The sequence below is a fragment of the Arachis hypogaea genome, chromosome 20, assembly GCF_003086295.3.
Source record: "Arachis hypogaea cultivar Tifrunner chromosome 20, arahy.Tifrunner.gnm2.J5K5, whole genome shotgun sequence".
Classification (NCBI taxonomy): domain Eukaryota; kingdom Viridiplantae; phylum Streptophyta; class Magnoliopsida; order Fabales; family Fabaceae; genus Arachis; species Arachis hypogaea.
This window is the reverse complement of record NC_092055.1, coordinates 92775184-92786347: the sequence shown is the minus strand read 5'-3', so window position 1 is coordinate 92786347 and position 11164 is coordinate 92775184. Positions and strand designations below refer to the sequence as shown.

The 11164-nt window shown below is 37.5% G+C and overlaps 1 non-coding gene across 1 annotated transcript; it reads right to left on the bottom strand.

The window, feature by feature from the left end:
- Positions 1-1572: 1572 nt before the first annotated feature.
- On the bottom strand, positions 1573-1680 carry LOC112788211 (small nucleolar RNA R71). The gene has a single exon (XR_003195585.1). It is a non-coding gene; the product is annotated as a small nucleolar RNA R71 (small nucleolar RNA).
- Positions 1681-11164: the final 9484 nt, after the last annotated feature.

Here is an 11164-nt window from a genome sequence, read left to right as displayed (position 1 = left end):
AAAATTTTCAAAAATAAAGTTCTTGGTGTTCATCTTGACATTCAAAGTATTCTTGGTGTTCATCTTGACATTCAAAGTGTTCTTGCATGCATTGTGTGTTTTGATTCATAATTTTCATGTTTTGAGTCTTTTTGTTGTTTTTCTCTTTCTTCATTAAAAAAATTCAAAAATAAAAAAAATATCTTTCCTTATTTTACTCATAAATTTCAATTTAAAAATCCTATCTTTTTAAAACTTTTTCAAAAATCAAATCTTTTTCAATTTTTCCTTAATAATTTCGAAATTTTTAAAATTTATTTTCAAAATCTTTTTCTTATTTTTATTTCATGATTTTTGAAATTAATACTAACATTTAATATGATTGATTCAAAAATTTCAAGTTGTTACTTGCCTATTAAGAAAGGTTCAATCTTTAAACTCTAAAAAATATCTTTTTAGTTTCTTGTTAGTCAAGTAATCAACTTTAAATTCAAAATCAAATCTTTTTAATTTCCAATTCAAATATTTTTCAAAATGATTTTCAATCATATCTTTTTCAAAATCAATTTCAAAATCTTTTCTAACTTCTTATCTTTTCCAATTTGATTTTCAAACCTTTTTCAATTAACTACTTGACTTTTTATTTGATTTTAAAACTTTTCTATTTCAATCATATCTTTTTCAAAACCACCTAACTAATTTCCTCTCATATTTTCGAAAATCACTAACCTCTTTTTCAAAATTCTTTTTAATTAACTAATTGTTTTAAATTTTAATTTTATTTTATTTCTTATCTTAATTTTCGAATACTAACTAATAATTAAAATAAAAAAATATTTTTCCTTTCTTTTTAATTATTTTCGAAAACTCTTCTCTCTCATCTCTTTCTATTTATTTATTTAACCACTAACACTTCTCTTCTACACATAATTCGAACCCTCTCTTCTTCTCTGTGTTCGAATTTCTTTCTTTCCTTCTAATACTCTTCTCTTCTTCTACTAACATAAAGGAATCTCTATACTGTGACATAGAAGATTCCATATTTTCTTTTCTATTCTCTTCTTTTTCATATGAGCAGGAACAAGGATAAGAATACTCTTGTTGAAGCTGATCCTGAACCTGAAAGGACTCTGAAGAGGAAGCTAAGGGAAGCTAAAGCACAACTCTCTGGAGAGAACCTGACAGAAATTTTTGAAAAAGAAGGAGACATGGCCGAACCTAATAAGGAAGATGCTTGGTAACTTTATTGCACCCTCTTCCAACTTCTATGGAAGAAGCATCTCAATTCCTGCAATTGGAGCAAACAACTTTGAGTCTAAGCCTCAATTAGTTTCTCTAATGTAGCAGAATTGTAAGTTCCATGGACTTCCAATGGAAGATCCTCATCAGTTTTTAGCTGAATTCTTGCAAATTTGTGACACTGTCAAGACCAATGGAGTTAATCCCGAGGTCTACAGGCTTATACTTTTCCCTTTTACTGTAAGAGACAGAGCTAGAACATGGTTGGATTCACAACCTAAGGATAGCCTGAACTCTTGGGATAAGCTGGTCAGTGCTTTCCTGGCCAAATTCTTTCCACCTCAAAAGATGAGCAAGCTTAGAGTGAAAATCCAAACCTTTAGACAGAAGGAAGGAGAATCCCTCTATGAAGCTTGGGAAAGATATAAGCAACTGATCAAAAGGTGTCCTACTGACATGCTTCCAGAATGGAGCATCATAAGTATATTCTATGATGGTTTGTCTGAGTTGTCAAAAATGTCATTGGACCATTCTGCAGGAGGATCTCTTCACGTGAAAACCCCTGCAGAAGCTCAGGAACTCATTGAAATTGTTGCAAATAACCAGTTCATGTACACCTCTGAGAGGAATCCTGTGAACAATGGGACGCCTCAGAAGAAGGGAGTTCTTGAAATTGATACTCTGAATGCCATATTGGCTCAGAACAAAATATTGACTCAGCAAGTCAATATGATTTCTCAGAGTCTAAATGGATTACAAGCTACATCCAACAGTACTAAAGAGGCATCTTCTGAAGAAGAAGCTTATGATCCTGAGAACCCTGCAATAGCAGAGGTGAATTACATGGGAGAACCCTATGGAAACACCTATAATCCTTCATGGAGAAATCATCCTAATCTCTCATGAAAGGATCAATAGAAGCCTCAACAAGGCTTCAATAATAATGGTGGAAGAAATAGGTTTAGCAATAGCAAGCCTTTTCTATCATCTTCTCAGCAACAGACAGAGAATTCTGAACAGAACCATTCTGGCCTGGCAACCATAGTCTCTGATCTATCCATGACCACATTAAGTTTCATGAATGAAACAAGGTCCTCCATTAGAAATCTGGAGGCACAGGTGGGTCAGTTGAGTAAGAAGATTACTGAAACTCCTCCCAATACTCTCCCAAGAAATACAGAAGAAAATCCCAAGAGAGAGTGCAAGACTATAACCATAATCAATATGGCCGAACCTGGAGAGAGTGAGGAGGACGTGAGTCCCAGTGGGAAAAGCCTCATGGGATGTCTTGTAGACAGAAAGGAGGTTCCCTTTGAGGAACCAAAGGAATCTGAGGCTCATATAGAGACCATAGAGATTCCATTGAACTTCCTTATGCCATTCATGAGCTCTGATGAATATTCTTCCTCTGAAGATGGTGAAGACATTACTGAAGAGCAAGTTGCTAAGTATCTAGGAGCAATCATGAAGCTGAATGCCAAGTTATTTGGTAATGAAACATGGGAGGATGAACCCCCATTGCTCATCAATGAACTAAGTGATCTGGTTCAACTGAAATTACCTCAGAAGAAACAGGATCCTGGAAAATTCTTAATACCTTGTACCATAGGCACCATGACCTTTGAAAAGGCTCTGTGTGACCTGGGGTCAGGGATAAACCTCATGCACCTCTCTGTAATGGAGAAACTGGGTATCTTTGAGGTACAAGCTACAAGAATCTCACTAGAGATGGCAGACAAATCAATGAAACAGGCTTATGGACTAGTAGAGGACGTGCTAGTAAAGGTTAAAGGCCTTTACATCCCTGCTGATTTCATAATCCTAGACACTGGGAAGAATGAGGATGAATCCATCATCCTTGGTAGACCCTTCCTAGCCACAGCAAAAGCTGTGATTGATGTTGATAGAGGATAGTTGGTCCTTAAGTTGAATGAGGACTACCTTGTATTCAAGACTCAAGGTTCTCCTTCTGCAACCATGGAGAGATAGCATGAAAAGCTTCTCTCAATACAGAGTCAAACAAAGTACCCACATTCAAACTCTAAGTTTGGTGTTAGGAGGCCACAACCAAACTCTAAGTTTGGTGTTGAGAGGCCACAACCAAACTCTAAGTTTGGTATTAAGAGGCCCCAACCTTGCTCTGATTATCTGTGAGGCACCATGAGAGCTCACTGTCAAGCTATTGACATTAAAGAAGTGCTTGTTGGGAGGCAACCCAATGTTATTTAATTATATATATTTATTTTTCTTTGTTATTTTATGCTTTCTTTAGGTTGATGATCATGTGAAGTCACAAAAATAACTGAAAAATCAAAAACAGAATGAAAAACAGCATGAAAAATAGCTCACCCTGGAGGAAGAGCTTACTGGTGTTTAAACGCCAGTAAGAAGCATCAGACTGGCGTTTAACGCCAGAAAGAAGCATCAAGCTGGCGTTAAACGCCAGAAACAAGCACCAAACTGGCGTTTAACGCCAGAACAGAGCATCTACTTGGCGTTTAACACCCAAAATGGGAGAAAAGCTGGCGTTAAACGCTAGAAACAAGCAGCAACCTGGCGTTTAACGCCAGAAGTGAAATCTAAGGGCGTTTTGCACGCCCTAAATGGAGCAAGGATGCTAAGTCCTTGACCCCTCAGGATCAGTGGACCCCACAGGATCCCACCTACCACACCTCTTCTTCTCTCCTCTTCACACCTTCTCATAACACTCTTCCCCAAATACCCTTCACCAATCACCTTATTACCACTTCCCCATAAACCCCACCTACCTCCAAATTCAAATTCCTTTCCCTCCTAAACCCAACCCTAATGGCCAAAACCTAACCTTCCCCTCACCCCTATATAAACCCCTTAACACTACTCCATTTTCACACATCACAACCACTACTTCTCCCCATTGGCCGAATACACTCTCTCACTCCATCTCCTCCATTTTCTTCTTCTTCTACTACTTTCTTTCTTCTTTTGCTCGAGGACGAGCAAACCTTTTAAGTTTGGTGTGGTAAAAGCATTGCTTTTTGTTTTTCCATAACCATCAATGGCACCTAAGGCCAGAGAAACCTCAAAAACTCTACAAGGTGGCTGACAAGTCCTCCACTTTGGCAAGGTTAGCCTTTCCTCACCTTATTTACCACCTCTACAATTCGGCTGGGATTGACATAGAGGGAGATATCCTCATTGATGAGGACAAGCCCATCACTAAGAAAAGGATGGAACAAACAAGAGAGCCCACTCATGGACCTTAACAAGAGCATGAGGAAGTTCCTCATCATGAAATCCCTGAGATGCCTTAAGGGATGCACTTCCCTCCACAAAACTATTGGGAGTAAATCAACACCTCCCTAGGAGAATTAAGTTCCAACATGGGACAACTAAGGATGGAACATCAAGAGCACTCCATCATTCTCCATGAGATTAGAGAAGATCAAAGAGCTATGAGGGAGGAGCAATAAAGGCAAGGAAGAGACATAGAGGAGCTCAAGAACACCATTGGTTCTTCAAGAGGAAGACGCCACCCTCACTAAGGTGGACCCGTTCCTTAATTTCCTTGTTCTTATTTTTTTGTTTTTCGGTTTTTGAACCTTTTGTTTTATTTATGTTTGTGTCTTTACTACATGATCATTGGTGTTTAAGTGTCTATGCCTTAAAGTTATGAATGTCCAATGAATCCATCACCTTTCTTAAATGAAAAATGTTCTAAAAACAAAAGAACAAGAAGTACATGATTTCGAATTCATCCTTGAAACTAGTTTAATTATTTTGATGTGGTGACAATACTTTTTGTTTTCTGAATGAATGCTTGAACAGTGCATATGTCTTTTGAATTTGTTGTTTATGAATGTTAAAATTGTTGGCTCTTGAAGAATGATGAAAAGGAGAAATGTTATTTGATAATCTGAAAAATCATGAAATTGATTATTGAAGCAAGAAAAAGCAGTGAATACAAAGCTTGCAGAAAAAGAATATATATGCGAAAATAATAATAATAATAATAATAATAATAATAATAATAATAATAATAATAATAATAATAATAATAATAATAATAATAATAATAATAATAATAATAATAATAATAATAATAATAATAATAATAATAATAATAATAATAATAAAAGAAAAAGAAAAGCAAGCAGAAAAAGCCAAGAGCTCTTTAAACCAAAAGGCAAGAGCAAAAAGCCAGTAACCCTTTAAACCAAAAGGCAAGGGTAAAATAAAAAGGATCCAAGGCTTTGAGCATCAGTGGATAGGAGGGCCCAAAGGAATAAAATCCTGGCCTAAGCGGCTAAACCAAGCTGTCCCTAACCATGTGCTTGTGGCGTGAAGGTGTCAAGTGAAAAGCTTGAGACTGAGCGGTTAAAGTCGAGGTCCAAAGCAAAAACAGAGTGTGCTTAAGAACCCTGGACACCTCTAATTGGGGACTTTAGCAAAGCTGAGTCACAATCTGAAAAGGTTCACCCAATTATGTGTCTGTGGCATTTATGTATTTGGTGGTAATACTGGAAAACAAAGTGCTTAGAGCCACAGCCAAGACTCATAAAGTAGCTGTTGACGTTGGGATTTTTGCTAGTAAAGATTTTTATAAAAATAGTCGCGTTGTAGATATAGTTTCTAAACCAACAGAAATCCCTTCGTACAAACGTTTTGGTTGTCACAAGTAACAAACCCCTTAATAATTGATAACCGAAGTATTCAAACATCGGGTCGTCTTCTCAAGGAACTGCAGGGAAGTATGTTCTTATTATTGGTTATGAAGGTTGTGAATTGGGGTTTTGAGAATGAGGAACACGTAATTTAAATGGCAATGGAAATAGATAAATAATTGTAAAATAAATAAATAACTGTAAAATAAACTTTTGGCAAGGTATGAGAAATTGGAAGTCCTATCCTAGTTATCCTTATCAATGATGATGAAAATTGAATCTTAATTCCGCTTTGTTAACTCTTACTAAAGCAAAAGAAAGTCAAGGGACTAATTAGTTTGATCTTCGAATCCTATTTATTTCCTGAGAAAAGATTGGGATTTTTGAAGTTCAATTCAATTAGCAAAGATAACAATTATCGATCATGTTTGAGTTTGATAACTCCTGAGTTACTGATTTCTTAACCAAGGCCAAAAGGGGGAAAAGTAAATCTACTGGAATAAAAATGTCTTCAGATTGGGAATAATAGTAACATAAATAAAAGAAAGTAATCATAAACTGAAATACCTCAAATAACATTAATTCGAAAGAGTAATCTGTAACATGGAAGAATTCATAAATTAAATTGGAAAAATAAGTAATTAAAAAGGAATATTGAACCTGATAAAAAGAGATAATCCTAAAAGCAAATAAAATCCTAAATCTAAATCCTAATCATAAAGAGAGAGGAGAGAATCTCCCTCTCAAACTAAATCTAAATCATGAAAACTAACTAAAATTGGAGACTCTCCTTAAACGGATGCATTCCCCCACTTCATAACCTCTGATCTGTGCCTTCTGGACTTGGATTTGGGCCAAAAAGGGCTTCAGAAATCGCTAGGAGCGTTTTCTGCAATTTCTGGTGCGTGGCCTCTGTCACGCGTCCGCGTGGGTCACGCGGTCACGTCATGTGGAGTTTTCCTTGTCACGCGGTCGCGTCAGTCATGCGTCCGCGTCATATGTGTTTCGCTCAAGGTGCGCGATCGCGTCAATCACGCGGTCGCGTCGCTGTTAATTCGCGCTGGCATGCGGCCGCGTCGTCCATGCGATCGCGTCGTTGCCAGTTTCTTCAAAAACTCCGTTTTGTGCTTTCCTTCCATTTTTGTATGTTTTCTTTCCATCCTTTAAGTCATTCCTGCCTTAGAAGATCTGAAACTACTCAACACACGAATCACGGCATCGACTGGAAATAAAGGGTAATCAAAATAATTATTTTTAAGCATAGGAAACATGTCTTTCACATACATCACATAATAAGGAAGGGAAAGTAAAACCATGCAATTAATATGAATAAGTGGGTGAAGGATTGAATAAATCACTCAATTTGAGCACAAAATATATCATAAAATATGGGTTTATCAACCTCCCCACACTTAAACCATAGCACGTCCTCATGCTAAATCCAAGATAAAGAGTAAGGTAAGGTTGAAGTGGTGGAATCTTATGCTATGCAATCTATTCTAAATGCAACTACCTAAATGAATCATGCAATTCTAATTATTTTTTATTCACTTGTATATAAAGCTTACATGTAGTTGAATTAATTCACATTTCTCACGGAATCATATATATTGCCAGACCTTAGATAATGATAAAGCACTTTTACAATTGAGATGGGAAAGAAAAATATTTTATAAACTTGCAAGACAATTAATAATTCAAGCAGAGATATATGTTAATGAGCTATTGAACCCTCACTGGATTTTGTGTTTACTCTCTAGTCACTCAGTGTTTATTGGGTTAATCACTCTATTCTTCTTTTTATCCTTACTTTCTATAACTTTGTTCTTCATCTAACCAATCAATAATTATAGATTATAGGCATACAAAAATCATGAGGTCTTTAATTAAGGTTGTAATGGGGCTAAGGTAAAGGTAAGGGTATATGTATAAGGCTAAGTGAGCTAATTAAGCGAATCCTTGATTAGTCTAAGATCTCACCTAACATACATACTTTGTAAAGCAAAGCTTCTTTACCTATTTTACCCATATTTTCCCACTTTTGATGTTACATGCTCATATTTCAATTTTTTCTTATTTTTATCCCATGTGCATTGCTTTATTTTGCATTTGGGGAATTCTTTTGTATTCCCCTTTATTCAAAAAAAAAGTTTTTTTTAATGCACATGGTAATTCAATTATTTTGATTTCACATGAGCATGCTTCCCAAAAATTTTTATTTTGAATTATTTTATTCTTTTCAACTTTCTACCCTTTGTTTTTATCATCCATGTTCCCAATAGGTTTCCCTACTTACACAACATACAATTTCTATCTTAAGCTAACCAAGGATTCAACTTGGGATTTTTATTTTATTTTTCTGCTTAAGGCTAGTAATGTGGTTATAAAACAAGAGGGGATTTAAAGGCTCAAGGGGGCTAACAAGGGTGATGTAAAAGGTAGGCTAATTTGGGAATAGTGAGCTAGAATCAAACAATGGCCTCAATCACTTTCTTGATATGTATCTATATCTTATAATTGGACATATAGATTAAAACAAAGTAAAGAACATCAGAATAAATAAGAAGGGCGGAACACACAGAAATAAAAATTATGGTTTGAATGTAACCATACAATTAAGCTCAAAACTCACAGGCTGTGTGTTCTCTAACTCAAAAATCATATATCAGTTATGTATGTCATGCAAGTAAAATTAAGAGTTCCCATTATTCTCAATTTAAATCTTAAGGTGGCTTTAAAGTTCTAGTGTTCCTCTTTGATGAAATGTTGTTAACTAACTAACATGGAATGCTATATATACAAGGTGTGTGGATTGTTTCTATTATGTTCAAGTCTCTAGTTTACTTCCTTTTATATTTTCAATTTAAACTAAGCTATCTTATGCTAAAAAGGGTAAACTATACTAATTAATCCACAATTTCTATAAATAATAAGTTAGAATTGCAACTAAACTAAATGGCTAAAATATGAACTAAAAGTGCAACATGCAGAAATAGGGTAGAAATACATGAAAATAGTAATGTATAAGTACTGAGAAAATAAAAATAAAAATAAAGAGAAAAAAATACAGCAAAAATAGCAAAATAAAGTAAAAAGAGTCTGTAGTGGTTCACCAAAAAATACGCCAGAGATGGCGACCTCCCCACACTTAAAATGAAGCATCGTCCCTGATACTCACTCAAGCAGGGTGTGAAGGGGTGTCATCACTGGAAGAGTGGGTAGCTGGAGTCTCTGTGGTGGTGGTCTGAGGATCTGCCTACTGCAGAGGAGGTGTTGACTGAATAGGAACCTCTGGGACTGCAGCCTGGATCTGATGCGATGTCTCCTGCTGTGAAGCAGCCTGCTTCGGGCCTGCCTGCGTAGCCTCACTCTGTGGATGGGTCTCTGCCTCGTGATCATCCGCCTCCTCCTCAGATGACTCTGAATGTGTGTCAGGCTCGGAGGGGATATCGCCAGATTGTATCATCAGCTTCAGGTGCTCATAGCGTCGCTTGCTGCGACGCTCAGCCCTCTCATATCGGCGCCGGTTGCGGCGCTCCATTTGGTCTAGCTGTCGAAACAGGCGGTGCACTAGGTGATAAACTGGCTCTGAGGCAGGTGGAGGTACAGTGGTGGTAGCAGGGGTAGTTGGGGTAGTTGTAGAGGAAGAGGGGCCGGCAGATGGTGTGGCTGTCTCAGCAGTAGCAGTGAGGAATGGTGGTCTGTAGCCCAAAGCCAGAAAATTCCTGCTGTGAAGGGATAATCTTCTTGCATTCTGCAGCAGGTGGCTTCTCATCAGCATCCTCCCAAGGCACGTCAGCTTGACGGCCTAGCTGTGTAATCAGATAAGGAAAGGGGAGAGTGCCTCGGACGTGGACCCTGGCCATATAGTATCGAATGAAGCGTGGCAGGTACATGTCCTTACCCTTCAGAACACACCATAGGAGGGTGATCATAGCGGCTGGTATCTCAGTCTCGTGAATACTCGGCATAATAAAGTTGCTAAGTATCTGATGCCATAGCCGAGCCTCATCATTTAAGTAAATCCGCTTGATTCCATTAGGCATGGTGGTGTTCTGACCCATGATCCATGGAACGGTCGGGTCAAGGGCTATCCTGGCCTTGACTGCATCCCAATCAAATTTCATGAAGCGCATATCCTCCTCAGCTTTCTGATAACCATCCAGCTGATCGGATTTAGGCAGAAGCTTCAGAACATCCTCTATGGCCTCTTCAGTGACCAGTATCTGCTTCCCTCTTAGGTTCACTGCATCTAGGGAAGTTTTGAAGTAATTGCAGTAAAATTCCCTTACCCAAGATGCATTGACCTCAGTCAGGTTTCTCTCCAGGAAGAACCAGCCTCTTTGTTTGATCTGATCAGAGGTGTATTGCTAGAGTTCTTCTGGGATTTTCAAAGTCCTCTCCAGGTACAGGTTCCTGGAGGTTGCAAACACCAGATACTTCAGCTCGTAGTATCGGTTTGCAAATCTAATGGAATCAGTAGCAGGGAGTAGTTGGTCAGCTTTCTCCTACGGGGTAAAGTGTTTCTCCCGCCAGGAGTCATCGTGCATGATGTCCAGTATGGACATAGAGGATTCTCCTCTTTTCTGTTTGCCAGTTGTTGCCTTTCCTTTTCCCTTTCTCTGGGTGTCAGACATCCTGAAAAACAGAAAACCAGGATATAATAAAAATAGGAAAGCAGGTAGGTGATACGCACAAAACTTGTCTCTCAACAAATTTTCTTCGGCAAGTGTACCGAATTTGTCGTCAAGTAAAAACTCACAATAGAGTGAGGTCGAATCCCACAGAGATTGATTGATCAAGAAACTTTAATTAGAGGAATGTCCTAGTTGAGCGAACCAGAATTTGATTTGAGATTTGCAAAAAATTAAATGGCGGGAAAGTAAATAGCAGAAACAGTAAATGCTAGAAATAAAGAGCTGAATGTAAATGGCGGAAGGTAAATTGCAGAATCTTAAATGGGAATGGGGTAATTGCTCATAAAAGTAAATGGCAGAAATTAAAGAGAATGGGTAAGATCAGAAATGGGGAGTTCCTTGGGCTCAGGAGATGTTGCATTCTCCGGATCAAGTTCATTTTCATCTCTTCCTCAATCAATGCATTCATTGATCTCCTTGGCAATCTTAAGTGATCGAATTCCAATTTCTTGGTAATTCAATCTCTCAAATCTTGATCAATAGCCAATTCCTTGGTCAATTGCTCATGAGATGAGATAAAGTATGGTCACTGATTATACCACATGCATTTTCCAAATCAAGTGTTGGTAGGATTATAGTCACATATCCATCCAAACCCAATTTGGT